We start from the raw sequence: 14,874 nt of genomic DNA, 5'->3' as shown, positions 1-14,874 counted from the left end.
CCAAGGGGGATCCTCACTTACATGAACACATGCATGGCTGAGGCATTCGTCTTGCGGGCCTATGTGTGAAGGTCCAGCTGGAGAAAGCAGTTAAGGCAGCACAAAAATGGGGTGTCAAATGTGAGACACTAAAGAGCCTCCTCCAGGCTGCAAGGCTTGGAGCACTTGGAGCCCCTGCCAGGATCCCTAGTGATGGAAGGACTGAAAAGGAGTTGGTGGACTTGTAGCTTTGAGTCCTTTGTGCTGCCGCTTAAGCCCATTCCTGTAGAATTACAGAGTGTGAGTGCAGGGACACAATGTAAGACCATCTGTCCAGCCAACTCCCCCGACATCCAGATGGGAAGCAGGAAGGGAAGACACTCCTCCAGACATGCACCAGTGGGCATTGATGGCCAGGAAGACAGGAAGCTGGGCCCCCTGCCCCTCCCTACTCACCACTGCATGACTGTGTGTATGTGTGTGTGTGTGTGTGTGTGTGTGTGTGTGTGCAGGCATGCTTGCATGTGCATGTGCACACGCAAGTCTGGGCTCCCACTAGAACCTGACTCTGTCCTCATCCTGTGTGGGGGTGAGGGCGACCCAGTCTCAGAGCCCAAGGGTGCTAAGTTTTGTTTTGGAGGAAAGCAATTTTGGGAGATAGATGGAGAAAGACCAGGGAAAGACAGGGACAAAGACCTCTGGGCCCAGACAGACCTTATAAAACAGACCAGGAAAGGTGAAGAAAGAAAAGCAGACATGGGATGGAGAAAGTGAGGAGGAAGATAAGGAAGAGCGACGCACAGAGTGGCGAGTGCCTGGCAGACAAGAGGGAGCAGCGCCCACCCTCAAAACCCTCCCAGGCCAGCTCTCTCCCCACACCCCATCCCTGCCACCCATCCATGGAGCCCAGCTCCATGGTGTGCACCAAGCCCACGATGGTGCTCCTTCTAGGCCATGCTGGACCTTCCTTGCTGCACCCAAAACTCTGTCTGGTAACTGGCTTGGCCAGAGTGAGTGGGCAGAACTCCCATTCTCACTGTCTCCCCAAGCTCGAGACCAGCCTGGGCAAACCCGAGTTTGCTCTGGTGCCAGAGTACTGGAGTCCCAGTCCCTGGTCAGCAAAGGAGACACCGAGAGGCAGTTAAGTGAAAGCATGGTGTTAGTCCTGAACTTTGCAGCCCTGAGTGTGAGTAAACCAGGACTGGACTGGGACAGTGGGCAATAGCTGCTTCCTGCCAGCCTGCTGAACAGTGAATAGAGGCTAAACCATTTCACCCCACATGGTAGAAGCAGAGAAGCTTTGATCTTGAACGCTGCCCACCCAGACCTTCACCAACTCTCAGTCTGGACCACACAAAGCACATCTGAGGCTGGAGGAAATAAGGCTGCCAGAGCGGGCCCCGACTTGGCACCTGTGAGTCCTGTCATGGTAGGAAGGCACTTTAACGGCCTGGCCTCAGTTTCCGCATCTGTAAAATGAAGTAATAATAACCTTGCAGACCTGTTGCTGTTTAGCAACACCTTCCGGCCCTGCTCCTGCACTCCAGTCAGCATTCCGTCCAGGCTTCCCCATTCCCCATGAGAAGGTACTGAGGCTTCTAGACCCCACAGAACCCTAGACAGGGCAGAAGACCATCAGACAGACAGGCTGAGCCCTTAAAGCTCTGTGCAGCAGCTAGAGCTCCTGGGGGTGTAGAAGGACCCCACAGACACATGGGGGACCCCTAGGATCCTAACACAGATGCACACAGCTTCTCACTTTTACATCCATGTGTTCCTAGTTTCCTAACCGGGTAGGAGGATAAACTGAGGCAGTCAGTGGAGAAGTGACAGATGACACAGGGTGGGCAAATATAACTTTGGAAAACACGGTTTCCCTGCTTGGAGAGGATCCCCAAATTGGCAAGGGCTAGGACCCGAGGGGGCAGGAACCTCGAGGGGACCAGGCAGCATGGAACACCTGGGTGAGTCCAATTAGCAGCTATCACACCCGCACCCCTGGGCCACACTCACCCAGCCCCGAGGTACCTTCACTCACTCCTTTCTTGTCGCTCACTCTCTCTGTCTTCATCTCTAGCTGCCAGTCCGTGTATCTCAAAATGACATGAGTTAAATGTCTTAAAGAACCGGGGATTCATCATGTGGCAACATCAACTCGAAAAGCAGTGCTTCTTGGAGCCTGTCACAAACCCAGGGATTTTTATCTCAGTAATGGATGACTACAGGGTCCTCGGTGCTAGTAAGGACCTATGCGCTCATGTGTTCTGGTCTGATGTGTAGGCAGTACACACGGGGGCAGTACACCCCACCCCCCAAATCATATTGGAGTCCTAACCCCCTGGGACCTGTGAATGTGATCTTGTGGGAAATAGGGTTTCTGCAGGTGTAATCAAGCTCTGATGAGGTTGTTAGGAGGGTTCCCAGTCCAGGGTGACTGGCGTCTCTATAGGAAGAGGAGCAGCTGGAGAGACAGAGAGGAGACAGCCACGTGAGGACGGAGGCAGGGATTGGATGCAGCCACAAGCCAGGGAGCAGATGGAGTCGCCAGGCTGTAAGACACAAGGAAGAAGAATCCTTCCCTAGACATTTCAGAGGAAGCATGACCCTGCCAACACCTTAATTTCAGACTTCTGGCCTCCAGAACTGCAAGAGAATAATCCATGGTGTTTTCGCCCATCCTGTTTGTGGTACTTGGTTACAGCAGCCCCAAGGAAAACATGCAATATTTAAGTGGAGGCAGCTGGGCTTGCAAGGAAGGTGGGTGCCCTATTTTAGGGACCCTAGAGTCTCTTCTCTCTACCTAGGATGCCCTCCTCTCTTCTCTGTCCCTTCAGCTCTATAACCTGTGGATCCATTCATCATTAATCCATAAATGTTGGTGCACCTAGCTTTGTGCTGGAGGCTGAGAAGGACACAGCAGCATCAGATGGAAGTCCTCCTCAGTACCCGGGCTCTGGCAGGCACGTGGGGGAGTGGCAAAGTGTGGGAGTCCAGGGTTAGAGCGCTCAGTACAGAGCCCAGGGCAACACATCTGGCTGTGTGACCTTGGACATATGACTAAGCCAGCCAGAGCCTGCTTCCTTCTCTGTAAAATAGGGACAAACCTCACCTACTTCACAGGGACCTTTTGAGAATTAAATTAGATAGTATATGTCAAGTGATTAGCCCAGGCAATCAATCACTGCTAATTATTGTCATGACTGTTGTTAGTAGTGCTAGGGAAACAGCATGGCAGAACGAGGTATAGTCCAGGAGAAAGTGTGATAAGTACCGGCACGGAGCTGAAAGTGAAGCATCTTGAGAAGACAGAGAGAGAGGTGGACTATCTACCCAGGGACCGGGAAGGCTCTTTCAGAGTGGTAGCGTGTGAGCAGAGTCTGGAAGCCTGAGCAGACTTCACCAGTGGAGAAAGGGTGATGGTAAGTGCACGTGTGTCCACAGCGTGTGTTGGAGGGGGAGGGATAAAGGGCTTTGTCCTGGAAGAAACAGCATGGGTGGACGCAAGGGATCCGACAGGTGCAGCAAACAGAGTAGTGCCAGGTGTAGGCAGCCTTCTGTGTGTGGCGAGAAGTGACTCTCAGGACTGGAGTCGCTCTCACTTCAGGGGAAGGAGTCAGGTCTTGATTTGGAAGACGGTGGCCCCTGTGGAAGTTAGAATAATACCAGTGGCCTCCAAAAGCTAGAGGAAGTCAGCTTGGAGCCAGGAAGACCAGCCAGGGCTCAGCAATCCACTCCAGTGACAAAGAGGGTCTGAACCAGGATGTGGAGGTGAAGCAGGAGGGGCAGATTCAACAATCATGGAACTAACTGGATGGGCTCAGAGGGAGGGACGTTTAATATGTATTCCTTGGTTTCTCGATAGAATTACCTGGAAGGACCGTAATGGGAGCACCCTCAAGCCTGCATGAGGTGGTGGTCAATGAAAGTTTGTTGAATGCATTTGGTGTTGGTGGTGGGGAAGGGACCAAAGGAGGAGCAGCAGGTTCAGAGGGATGTTAATTAAGCTTAGGACACCATGAGGCAAACACGTGGAACTGTCCAGAAGGCTGCTGGAAATAAATGCAAAGGGGACAGGAGTAGTGTGAAGATGTAAACTTGGCAGCCAATAGCAGCAAAGTGAAAACAAAGCCACATACAGGTTTAAAGCCCAGAAACACCCAAGGCTTTAAGCAGACTTCGGGCTCTGCTTAAAGAGCTCTGTCACAACAATAACTTTAGAGATAATAGCAGACGCCTGGTGGGGAGGGAGCACAGAGATGGCTTCAGATAAGCCAGAGATCCTCAGCAGCCTTGGAAACAGGACCAGCAGGTGCATTTTCCCACTACGGGACCGAGAGAGAAAGGCCTTCTGTGCTCTATTGGGCTCAGACCCCTGCTTGGCTGGGCAGAGCACCTGGGATCTCCTTCCTCCTTTATCTGTCCTTTGAAATGTCAGCATGAATACTTTTCTCATGATTGATTGATGATTTTAAGAATTTGTTTTTAAAATAAAAAGGAGTTTCAGAGTTGGGAAGCCCTGCTGGCCACAACGAGACGTGTTTTATGGGACCATTAACAGGCACTTAAGAGAGCAGCAATGACCTATAAATGTAGTCATGGATTCAGACCCAGGGCGCGTTTTACAGGCTGGCTGCAAATGCCTTGGGGATGGTATCAGGAGTAAGACCACCGCTCAGTAACCACACCTCCTTGTCCTGCCTTCTCAAGTCCCCCTCTCCCTGCTGCTGTGGGGCGAACCCCAAAGTCTCAGTATCTATTCAAAGCTCTAAGATGCCTTTCAGGGAGACCCCAGGTCCTCACCCGGGTTGTCTGTGTCCCCTCAACCCCAGACACCCGGCCCATTCAGCCTCATGTACACGATGCCCCCAATGAGCCCAGCACCCTCAGCTTGTCCCTCCCCCTCCACCATAATGTTTTGTGGTGACAGACCTGGTCTCCCAGCTACTTAGACTCTGACCTTTTGCACAGCCGGCCTCTCAGAGCCTCGCTTTCTCCCCTGTACAAGGTTTCTGTCCTTGTATGTTCTCCCCTAGGCCAGGCATAGTGCCTGGCTCCTATTCGTGCTCCGCAGGTGCTGAGTAGATGCATGGATGTGTGCTTCCTCTGGCCACCACCCGCATGTAGATTCACATCGCTGGCTGGATGAGTGTGTGGTGAAGTGGAAGCTGGCGTGCCGATGTTGGTTATATCAAACCACCTCCTCCTGGCATCCTGCTGGGCTCCTCGTTTGCAAAGCCCTTGTCCACACTCAAGAGCACACATCTGCCTCACTCCTGGGCCCTGGCAGAGTCCCACCTTCCTTGCGCAGCTTTCTTCGGCTGCCCCTGGCCCGTGTGGCTTCCTCACTTGGAGGATGTCTGCCTTCCAGTCAGTTCCTCAGGGTCTGGGATGTGTGCGGGCTTGGCATCGCCCAACCAAGTTCTAAGCCCTTCATGGTGCTATTTGTTATTTCTGTGCTTGCTCAATACATGTGTCCCAAAGACAGGCAGACTGGCCAGTGGGTCCCGGAATCAGTCGCCAGAAAGAAATCCTAGATTAATCACATTGTAACAGGATCCTGAGATGCTGATTTGGGACTTGGGGTGCAGTCCAGGCATTGGCAGGGCACGGGGGTGCACATGCACATATATATGCACATTTGCACGTGCCAGTGCACATCGGGGAAGGGACAGTCTTTGCTTTCCTTTAAAACTTCCCTGAGCTGCTTCCCAGTTCGGAGGCATTCAGGCCTAGGTTTGGAGGTGGCCCACGTGACGTGAAGAAGATTCTTGTATGTTCTGGGGCTGATTGAGTGTGATGTGACTGCCGTGCCACTGCTGAGGTGGATACACAGGGGAGAGAGGGAGGGGACAAAGTTGTGCAGTGTCCTAGCTGGGGACACTGCTGAGCCTATGAGGTGCAGGGACGAGAGGGGGCGGGTGTACAGGGATCCCAGCCTGAGGCTGCGGGCTGACGTCTGGTGGTAGGTTTTGACTACGGGTGAAAATACACTGACACACTCATGGACACCCATTCATATCACACACCACACCCCAGAGGCAGTGAGTGTGTAATCTGCTAACACACCCTGCTCACACACTGCTACAGTAGGGGCTCCAGTTGGTTTCTCGGGATAGGAAAATAAACACAGGCAAGGGGTGCGCCAGTGGAGTGCAGGGCACGTACACGGAGGCGCAGCCTCCCTGAGTATTGAGCGGTTGGTTACATCTGTTCAGCACATAGTAGACCCACAATGTGCCAAACACTGAGGATACAGATAGGAATAAGACACACATACACCTACATAGCACACATCCCCATAATCGTCTTTTCTGCAGCAAACTGCCCCCCCCGCCCCCCGCAAAAGGCATGTTTAAATGTGTACTTGTACCGCAAATGCATGCACATGCGTGGATACACTCACACACACACTTGCTCGTCCATCCACAGATACCCACACAGACACTTCCTGACCTAACCCTCAGAGAATAGCAAACTGGGAAGCTTATAGTTTTAATGGCCAGCTCCAGGCCCAACACTGTTTTCCTAGTTACCTCCCCTGGGGCCAGGGGCCAAGCATCAGCTGAAATGACTTTAAATGTCCATTTGGGACTCAAGAAGGAAAAGGAGTCAGGAATAACCCTCCCCTGGTAACCTGTCTGTCTCTGCAGCACTTGAGAAAATTGGATGCTATTAAAATCAATTTAACTCTAAAGGGCATGAATAGTAGAGATGGGAAAGCCTGCGGTAGCAGCCCCGAGGGCTCTCTGGAGCACAGCAAGATGCCATTTGGGATAGGTCCCTGCACAGGAGGATCTTTCCGGCTGTCCCTGCGTGATTTCTCAGCAACTGGAGTATGACTCTAATCCAAACCTCCTGCAGCTAGTTACATCCATCCTCTGCTCAGCCGACCCTCTTGGGGCTCTCAGGTAAACCCAGGTGACAGGGGGATCACCCCATTCCTGGTGAGTTCCTCCGCCGGTGGGAGAAACAGCTCCTGCCTTCAGGAACCTCCTGGCCTCATTAAGGGGAGAGCCACACAAATGTGCTAACAAGCAAGGGAGGAAAAGGAGTCAGAAGGGAAAGAAATATTCGTGCAGTAGGATTAGCATTGAAATTTAAGTTTAAAAGCATGAAAAACAATTCCATACACTGCTTTGGGAGACATAGACTTATGGTGTAAAGTCCAAGCAGCCCCTGCTTTTGCACAATCCCCGTTATACAAGGATTTCCATCACTACCGTTTATTTAAGCCAGTCCCCTGACAATGTGGCTCAAACTTGCGACCACACTGCGTTGACCAGGAGTGGATGCCCAAGGTACGAGCTCTGATGCGAAGCCTTCATTCCACAAATCACTCCATAAATAGCAGGTGTATCATGAACAGCGACCTGTCATGTCACGGCTTTCACAGGCCACAGGGACCGGTCAGCAGGCATCTGGGATTCGGTTCCTGCGCAGACAGCAAAGCATGCACTTGTGTTGCTTCGGTGTCTCCCAGAGGTGCACTACGTGACATGTCACCAAAATGGATAATCAAAAGAGGAAATCGGCCAACAGAAACAGAAGTGGCACAACAAAGAAACAAAAAGTTGCTAATGTAGCAGTACTATTCAAATCCACCATAAATGGAGCCATGGAGAGAATAGTCTGGGGGCACCTCGGTGGCTCAGTTGGTTGAACGTCCAACTTTGGCTCAGATCACAATCTCACAGTTCATAGGTTTGAGCCCTGTGACAGGCTCTGTGCTGACAGCTCAGAGCCTGGTGCCTGCTTCAGGTTCTCCCTCTCTCTCTGTCTCCCTCTCTCTCTGCCACTCCCCCACTCACGCTCTGTCTCTCTCTCTCTCTCTCTCTCAAAAATAAAATAAAAACATTAAAAAATTATGGAGGGAATCGTCTACTGTGGATGTGCAGCACTGCTGTGTCTGGGGAGACTGTGGAGAAGGACAGTTAATTCACATTAATGAGGACGCGGTTGTGACGAAAAGGATGAAGCCAGCTCAGGGTGCTGTGAAAACTTCCCATTGAAGAAGTTCTTGGAGATGTGTCACAACATTGAAAGTGCAAAGGATAAAAATGTGGAAAGTTGATCCAAACTTATGGAAAAGATGGAAAAGCAACTTGCTCTTTATTGTGAGATGAGAAAAATGCTAGACCTAGAAGATGTGCACTATTGATAAGATGGGAAGAAAACGCCAAGCACTGCTCAAACTACTCTTGATAGCCTTTTTTACAAAGAAATGAAACCCTTCAATTCTCAAGGCTTCTCATGTTTCAAATTGAATAATTGGGATAAAATTAATATTTTAAACATTGGTTTTACTATTGTGAAAAGAATTCCCCTATGTACATATAGTCTACAGTAAGAGTTTTCAATATTCTAATACGTTTTAAAGCTCACGAAGCAACTGTCATTTTTCCCATTGAGTTTTAAGATCATTTTGCATGGTTTCAGTGTATGTGGTCATTTTTACGGCCCTGAATCTCTAGGCACAGTGAGGGCCGCCTATATATTATTCACATAAGAAATACTGTCTCAAGTATAAAGAAATGCATGGAAATGATGAATATGTAAGTCAGTGTCTAGGATTGGATCTACAGGGGGAGGGACAGAGTGTGACTGGGGAGGTGAATGTGGGGGGCTTTGACTATATTTAGAATATATTATTTCTTTTTTTTTTTAAGTGTTTATTTTTGAGAGATAGTGGGAGAGGGGCAAAGAGAGAGAGGGAGACACAGAATCCGAAGCAGGCTCCAGGCTCCAGGCTCCGAGCTGTCAGCACAGAACCCTATGTGGGGCTCAAACTCATGAACCGCAAGATCATGACCTGAGCCGAAGTTGGATGCTCAACCGACTGAGCCACCCAGGTGCCCCAGTATTTTGTTTCTTAAGTTGGAGTTGTCATTTCAATGATATTTGTTGCCTTTTCTTTATAATCTTTTACACGGTGAAAATTTCCTAATAAAAACTTAAAGTCACAAGCTGTGCAGATAAACATATGCAACAGGCCCATTTCTTTACTACAAATGATAAATACTGGCGCTGATCAGTAGTGTAAACATTGTACAGACAGAGCTGGTTCTGCAGGGGAGACTTTCTGGAAGAGCTGGTGGCCCACGAGAAAGAGGCAGGGACAGGAGAGTGGTTGAAAAGGCGCGGCACTCAGGACTCCACAGTCACAAAATACCCTAGAGAAGAGTCCCCAGGATGCAGGCAGGGGATGCATGTGGAGGAAGAGGGGCTGCTGGAGGCCGGGGTTCTGGTCTTATTCCCACACTTAACAAACTCTCCGTGCTCCGGGTCAGTCCGTCATCTTCCTGGGCCTCAAGTGTATCATCTACAAAATGGGGGTGCCTATAACTTATCCAGTAGAGACGCTATCTCGTTGTTTCCTCCAGGACTAACTACATTTCTTTCTCACACTGTAGGGTTAAAGACAAGCGTTTCCAGTTTCCCCAACACAGGAGTGTTCCCATCTGCCCCTCTGGGCAACCTGCGAGCTCTCTGACAGTGCTCTGCAGTCCAGAAGCACACAGGGCCACCAGTCACCTCTGCATGCGCTGACTGGGAAGCATCTCCGAGAGGGTGTTGGTAATCACAGTGGTGGCACAGTGAGTCTGAGCGACCGTAAGGTGCAGGTGTGAGACTGACCTTCAGGGGGCAGTGCTGACCTCTTGGAAGGATCTGGGGCAAAGAAAACCGGGTTAGAGACCATTTCCTCTACCTGCTATGCTTGGAGACTAAAGAGAAAACTTAAATCCCCATGTGCATTGCTCTGTTCCCACTCTCCCACCTTCTTGTCCCCACAAAGGCCCTCAGCTTTGCCTGGATCCTTCAGAGCAGAGTTGGCTCCCGGAGAACACGGGGACAGCTGCGGCCTGCCCTTTCTGACAGTCTGTCATTCATTCTGGCTCACCTTCCTTCGGGTTCTAACTTAGTCCCTGGTGGCCCTCTCTCCCCGAGTGACAGACCCAGATGAAAATCAGAAAGAAAGAGACTTTCTGCAGAGGTGAGAGAGGAGCCAGGCACTTTGGAGACATCTCTCCTCCAGGGACGAGGTCGATTTTCCTAAATCCATTATTCACGAGATGAAAAAAATAACCTCTGAATTCATAACTCTCTGAAAATATTACTTTTGGGAAACACTGGTCTGGACCCTGTGGGGAGAAAGTTCTTTGTTGGTGAAGGCACAGGTGCATGGACAGCATTTGCAGAAAACAGCAGATAACGTAAACCCACCAGAGGAATGGAAACTTTCCTGCCCGCGGAAGGAGACTTTGCAACATGGTGGGAAAAAGCAGTTGTTGGTGGGATATAATGATAACATAACTACCATTTACTGTAATAGCAGGTGCTGTGCTAAGAGTTTCACATTTAATCCACACATTTAATCCCCATGATGTGAGTCCTGTTATGAGCCCCATTTTGCAGGTGAATATATGGAAGCATGCAACGCAATTTGCCAAAGCCAGTATAGCCAGATAGAGTCACCCAAGTAACAAATGCTGACATCTAGGAGAATGTATGAATGGCTTGCTGAAGTCAGTTGCATCTAGTTGATATAGTCTTTTCTACTTCTATCTCTTTACTAGTTGCTAGTACTTTCCTAGACCCAGCAAAAGAGGAACCCCGGAGCCAAGTGCTGGACTGGAATGAGGATGCTCCATTCTGCAGCCAGCTCAGCCCTTCATTCTGTGTGTGATTCTGGGCAAGCCCCTTCCTGACCCCGGGACTCCTACATTTGTCAGGGGGACAGCAGGCAGAGGGACCAGCTGGCTTCAGAAGTCCATCCCAGCCCAATCGTTCCGTGAAAAACAGTCCTTGGCTGGAGCAGGGGGGAGGGAGGGCAGATCCTCATGTCACAGCTGCTGCTGGTGATTTTCCTAAGGCTCCTCCTTTCTGGGTGTCGCTCCCCCTGCTGGCTCTGTTTTGCAGCCCAGCGAGCTGTGTAGGAGTGCCTAGCTGCCTGTCCCTTTTGGGTTCTCCCGTTCAGGATGTTTCTTCACACCTCTGAGTGCTGGGTGGGAGTGGACATCCCACATGTTTGGCTCTGAGGAGACACCTTCCTTCCCTTCTGTGGGATGCTTGCAGCACAGGACCTGGGGAGCGCTGCCTCTATTCTGACCCCTTGTGAGCTGCTAGTGCAGACATCCATTGCCACTGCTATGTGGGCCATTCTTCCCTGGCCCCCAAAGGCCAGAGGAAACACGCCCTTTGCCAGAGCCGGTCCCCACACAACAGAGGAAGCCAGTTGATTACGCAGACTTGACCATGTCGCGTCTCCTCCCTGGACCTCAGTTTTCACATTTGTAAAATGGGACGATTGGACCAGACTGTCCCATAAAATACTCGCAACTCAAACGTTGTAGGGTTTTTTCAAATCCCTCCGGGTGCCCTCACATCTCCCATGACTTGTGTACCTTGTATCTGCTGGTTGGGATGTTAAGCTGCTTTGAACACCCTGCCAGAAGGACACATATCTCAGCATACTGGGCTGGATGAAATTTTGGTGGAATAACCTGCTATTAAAATACGGTTAATACTGACATTTTATTTGGGAAGTAGCATGGCATGAGAAAGGCAGGGAGGATGCATGCAATGGTTGGGGTGTGGGGGATGCGTGTCTAACAGCGCTCGAGAAGGAAATCAGATATTAGCTGCTTATTTCATACTCAATCGATTCTTTTTTGGCTGTAATGTTGGTTAAGTTAATAATTTCTAAAAATTGTGGCTGATGAGACTAAGGGCCTTTCAAATTTCATCAAGGAGCCTGTGGGGCTTCCCTAAAATTTCATTAGGAAGAGACCAATTTAAAGATTAACTAATGAAAGAGATGTGGTTTATCTAATTAATTGAGGCGGGCTCATGAGGTAACGTTGAGAGAGAGGTTCCTGGCAGCTGATAGAGACCCAAAAGAGGGGAGCCAGAGAGGGAAGAATCATCAGTGCTTCTGCAGCCTCTGTTCAAGGTAGAAGGTTCTCTTTCCACGTGAGTCCCAGTAGTCCAAAAAGGGATGCCCTTGGACTCGAGACTTCTCCATACTGGTGGAATGAGAATATCCTTGAGATGACATTCAACTTCCTTTCACTTATTCCAAATTCCTCAATAGCTTTTTAATAAGATTTAGCTTCTGTGCAAACCTGCCTGAAAGGAAGAAGTGCTCTGTGTAAATATTGCTGCTAAACTGCCAGATATATGCCCCAACATAAGTAATGGGTCACAGTACTTCCTATTTAAAGGCATTTCACACGCATTTAACTATAATTTTTATAGTAACCCTGCAAGGTGGGTAGTAACGTTTCAGGGCTACCATGTCCAGTCCTGCAGATTGTGCATTGCACAACTCTGGGAACACCATTCACAGGTAAATGGTATCTTCTGGAGTTGTGCAGTACACATCCTGTACTACTGTACTGGCTTAATCACAATAAGACAAGACTTCTCCAGTGTCCTATACTGTTCTAAGTATTTACATATATGTCAACTCATTTCATCCTCATACCTACCATTCAAGGTGTCTGGGTTCAAAATATACCTTTCTGTTATCCCATTTTGTGACTTGGGAAATTATTTTAATTCATTGTCTAATGGTCTCCAGGTCAGTCTCTGCCTGTGACTACCATGCATGCGTCACAGTGTGACTGCACTGAGTTCCTGAACCTGAAGAGCTGAGAATCTGGGGCTCCAATACCCACTGAGGCAGACATTGTGGGAGGTTGTCCCTGGTCAGCCAGGAAGACACTTTTGGTATGCAGCAATCACTGTGTTCACCATTCGCCACTGCCCCTTATTGAGGAAGAAGGATGGGTTCTGCATTTTTATAGAGTAAGAGCATAAACCATTGCAAAAAATTATTTGACTCCACAGTAAAACATAAGTGGGGGAATAATCTGATAACTATCTACCCAAACCCCTACATCTGAGGTGACCAAGGAGGTTAACAAGACAATTTTCAGATCATTCAATTTCTAAGACTGACCTCTGGCTGGGTTCAGCACACTGTGTCCCAGAAGAAGGTCAGACAGCTCCATGGCAGTCCTTCAAGAGCCCTGGTACTAGCTCCTCTTTTTGCACCCATGCTGGTGTGATGTGTCTGGCCTGCCAATGGCTGGAGGAATTCTTTGAGGTTAAATGGGATGAAACACCAAACAATCCCTCCAAGAAAAAGGCACACCTCCGAGAAAAAAAGTACACCTCTTCACAGAATGAATAGTGAGGGTCACCACTGGGACTGCCCCTGGTCTGTCTCCTCTGCTGCCCCTGCTGGCCAGCTGTCAGTATAACAGACACCATTTGTCCCTCAGCCAGGGAGGGCTTTTACCCTCCATGCAGCCCCCACTGATTCCAACAAGTCTTGCTGTTGCTATAGTAACTCTACCCAGCCTGCTTCCTTCACATCTCTGAGCGCAGACTGCATCCTGTCATCTTGTCCAAATGCCTGGGGCCAGCTTGATTTGGGAGGGGGTAGGGGGTTAGTTAGATCGGACTACTTCATGTCCCTCAGCCACTTGGCCTTGGTGAGAGAAAGCAGAATGGTTCAGTGTGGTTTCTTATGTGCGTTAGCCTTTCTCATCCCATCCACACCATGAGACGTTCCCTGCTTGACTTCCCCAGATGTTCCTCCTTTTCTGGTGTTCCTCAGGCCCTTTCCACATGGTAACTGTCCTCCTTAACTCAATTAGTCCTTCAGAGGCCTCCAGACCCCACCCCCACTGAGTCAGATCTAGAGGTAGGTGTGGGGCTTGTGTCAAAAGAAATGATGGAAATAGTAACCTAAGAACAGAAAACTTGGTTCTCTTGGCCAACCTCCAGACTCCCCCTGCCTGGCAAAAAAAAAAAAAAAAAAAAAGGGGTGTACAAAGATAGAGGAATCATCGACCTTATTTATCCCCACATGTTAAGGATAGTCTCCCGGGACCCCTAATTTTCCCTAGGTCATTTCCAGGATTTCCCTGGGCTATTGACCTTAACCCCTCTTCCCCCCACCCTTCAAATTAAGTATTTTGTCATAGTTAACTTGCTGAATATTGAATGTAATTTTTAAAAGCTCTCCCACCAAGATCTTAAATTGTTGTGACCCCTAATATATTAGTGTACCCAATTCCTAACCATTCCTCAGAAGCAAGGCAAACACATGTCTCTTCCTTGCCCATCAAGTGACTTATCTTGGCAGTTCCCGCGTCTCGAGAGCCTGTGGAGATGGTGCTGGCCATCTTTTGAGAGGACCCCGCCTGGTGGCTTCAGAGCTAGTGTTGGACGCTCAAAGCTATAGCACACAAATATATACTTCAAAACCATTTGAAATTGACTGCTTTTAGGCAGAACACGCACACTTTTTTTTTTTTTTTTGCTATAGTCTCACTGTGCCACCTTGTCTTTTCACACTGTGTGATGTCACTAAGTGACCTCCTTGACCTGCAGAGGCATTCTTGTCTGCACCCTCTGGAACAAGGACTGGTGACTCTGGCCAGTGGCAGTATGTCTCAGCCCTGCTGTGAACCCATTCCTTTACCGAGCTTGGTAGACTCCTGCTTGCTGAATAAAGATACATCATTTGGAGCCAAGGTCTGAGACACAAGATATTATTCATATGCAGGGTCGGATGCTAAAAAAGTTTCTGCTTTAAATAGGAACAGGTTCTCAGTCACGTTATTAATACACTGAGATAATTACAGGTCTCCTGACACAAATCCAGGAGAAGAATAATTGATTTAGGGACTGCTTGGAGTCCAAGTAAAGCTTCCCCTTGATATAATGTCCCCAGGAACTTGGGGAGCATTGTGTCTGAGGCTGTCCTCCAGACTTTGACGGGCATGGGCCCTTGCTGGATTCCTCCAACTGGCCTGGCCACAAGGTTGGGTGAGAGTGATGGGTGGAGGGGCGCAGCAAGGTTTGGGAGGTGGGATGTACAAA

This window comes from Panthera leo, chromosome B2, assembly GCF_018350215.1.
Source record: "Panthera leo isolate Ple1 chromosome B2, P.leo_Ple1_pat1.1, whole genome shotgun sequence".
Taxonomy (NCBI): Eukaryota; Metazoa; Chordata; class Mammalia; order Carnivora; family Felidae; genus Panthera; species Panthera leo.
This window is presented reverse-complemented; position numbering follows the sequence as displayed.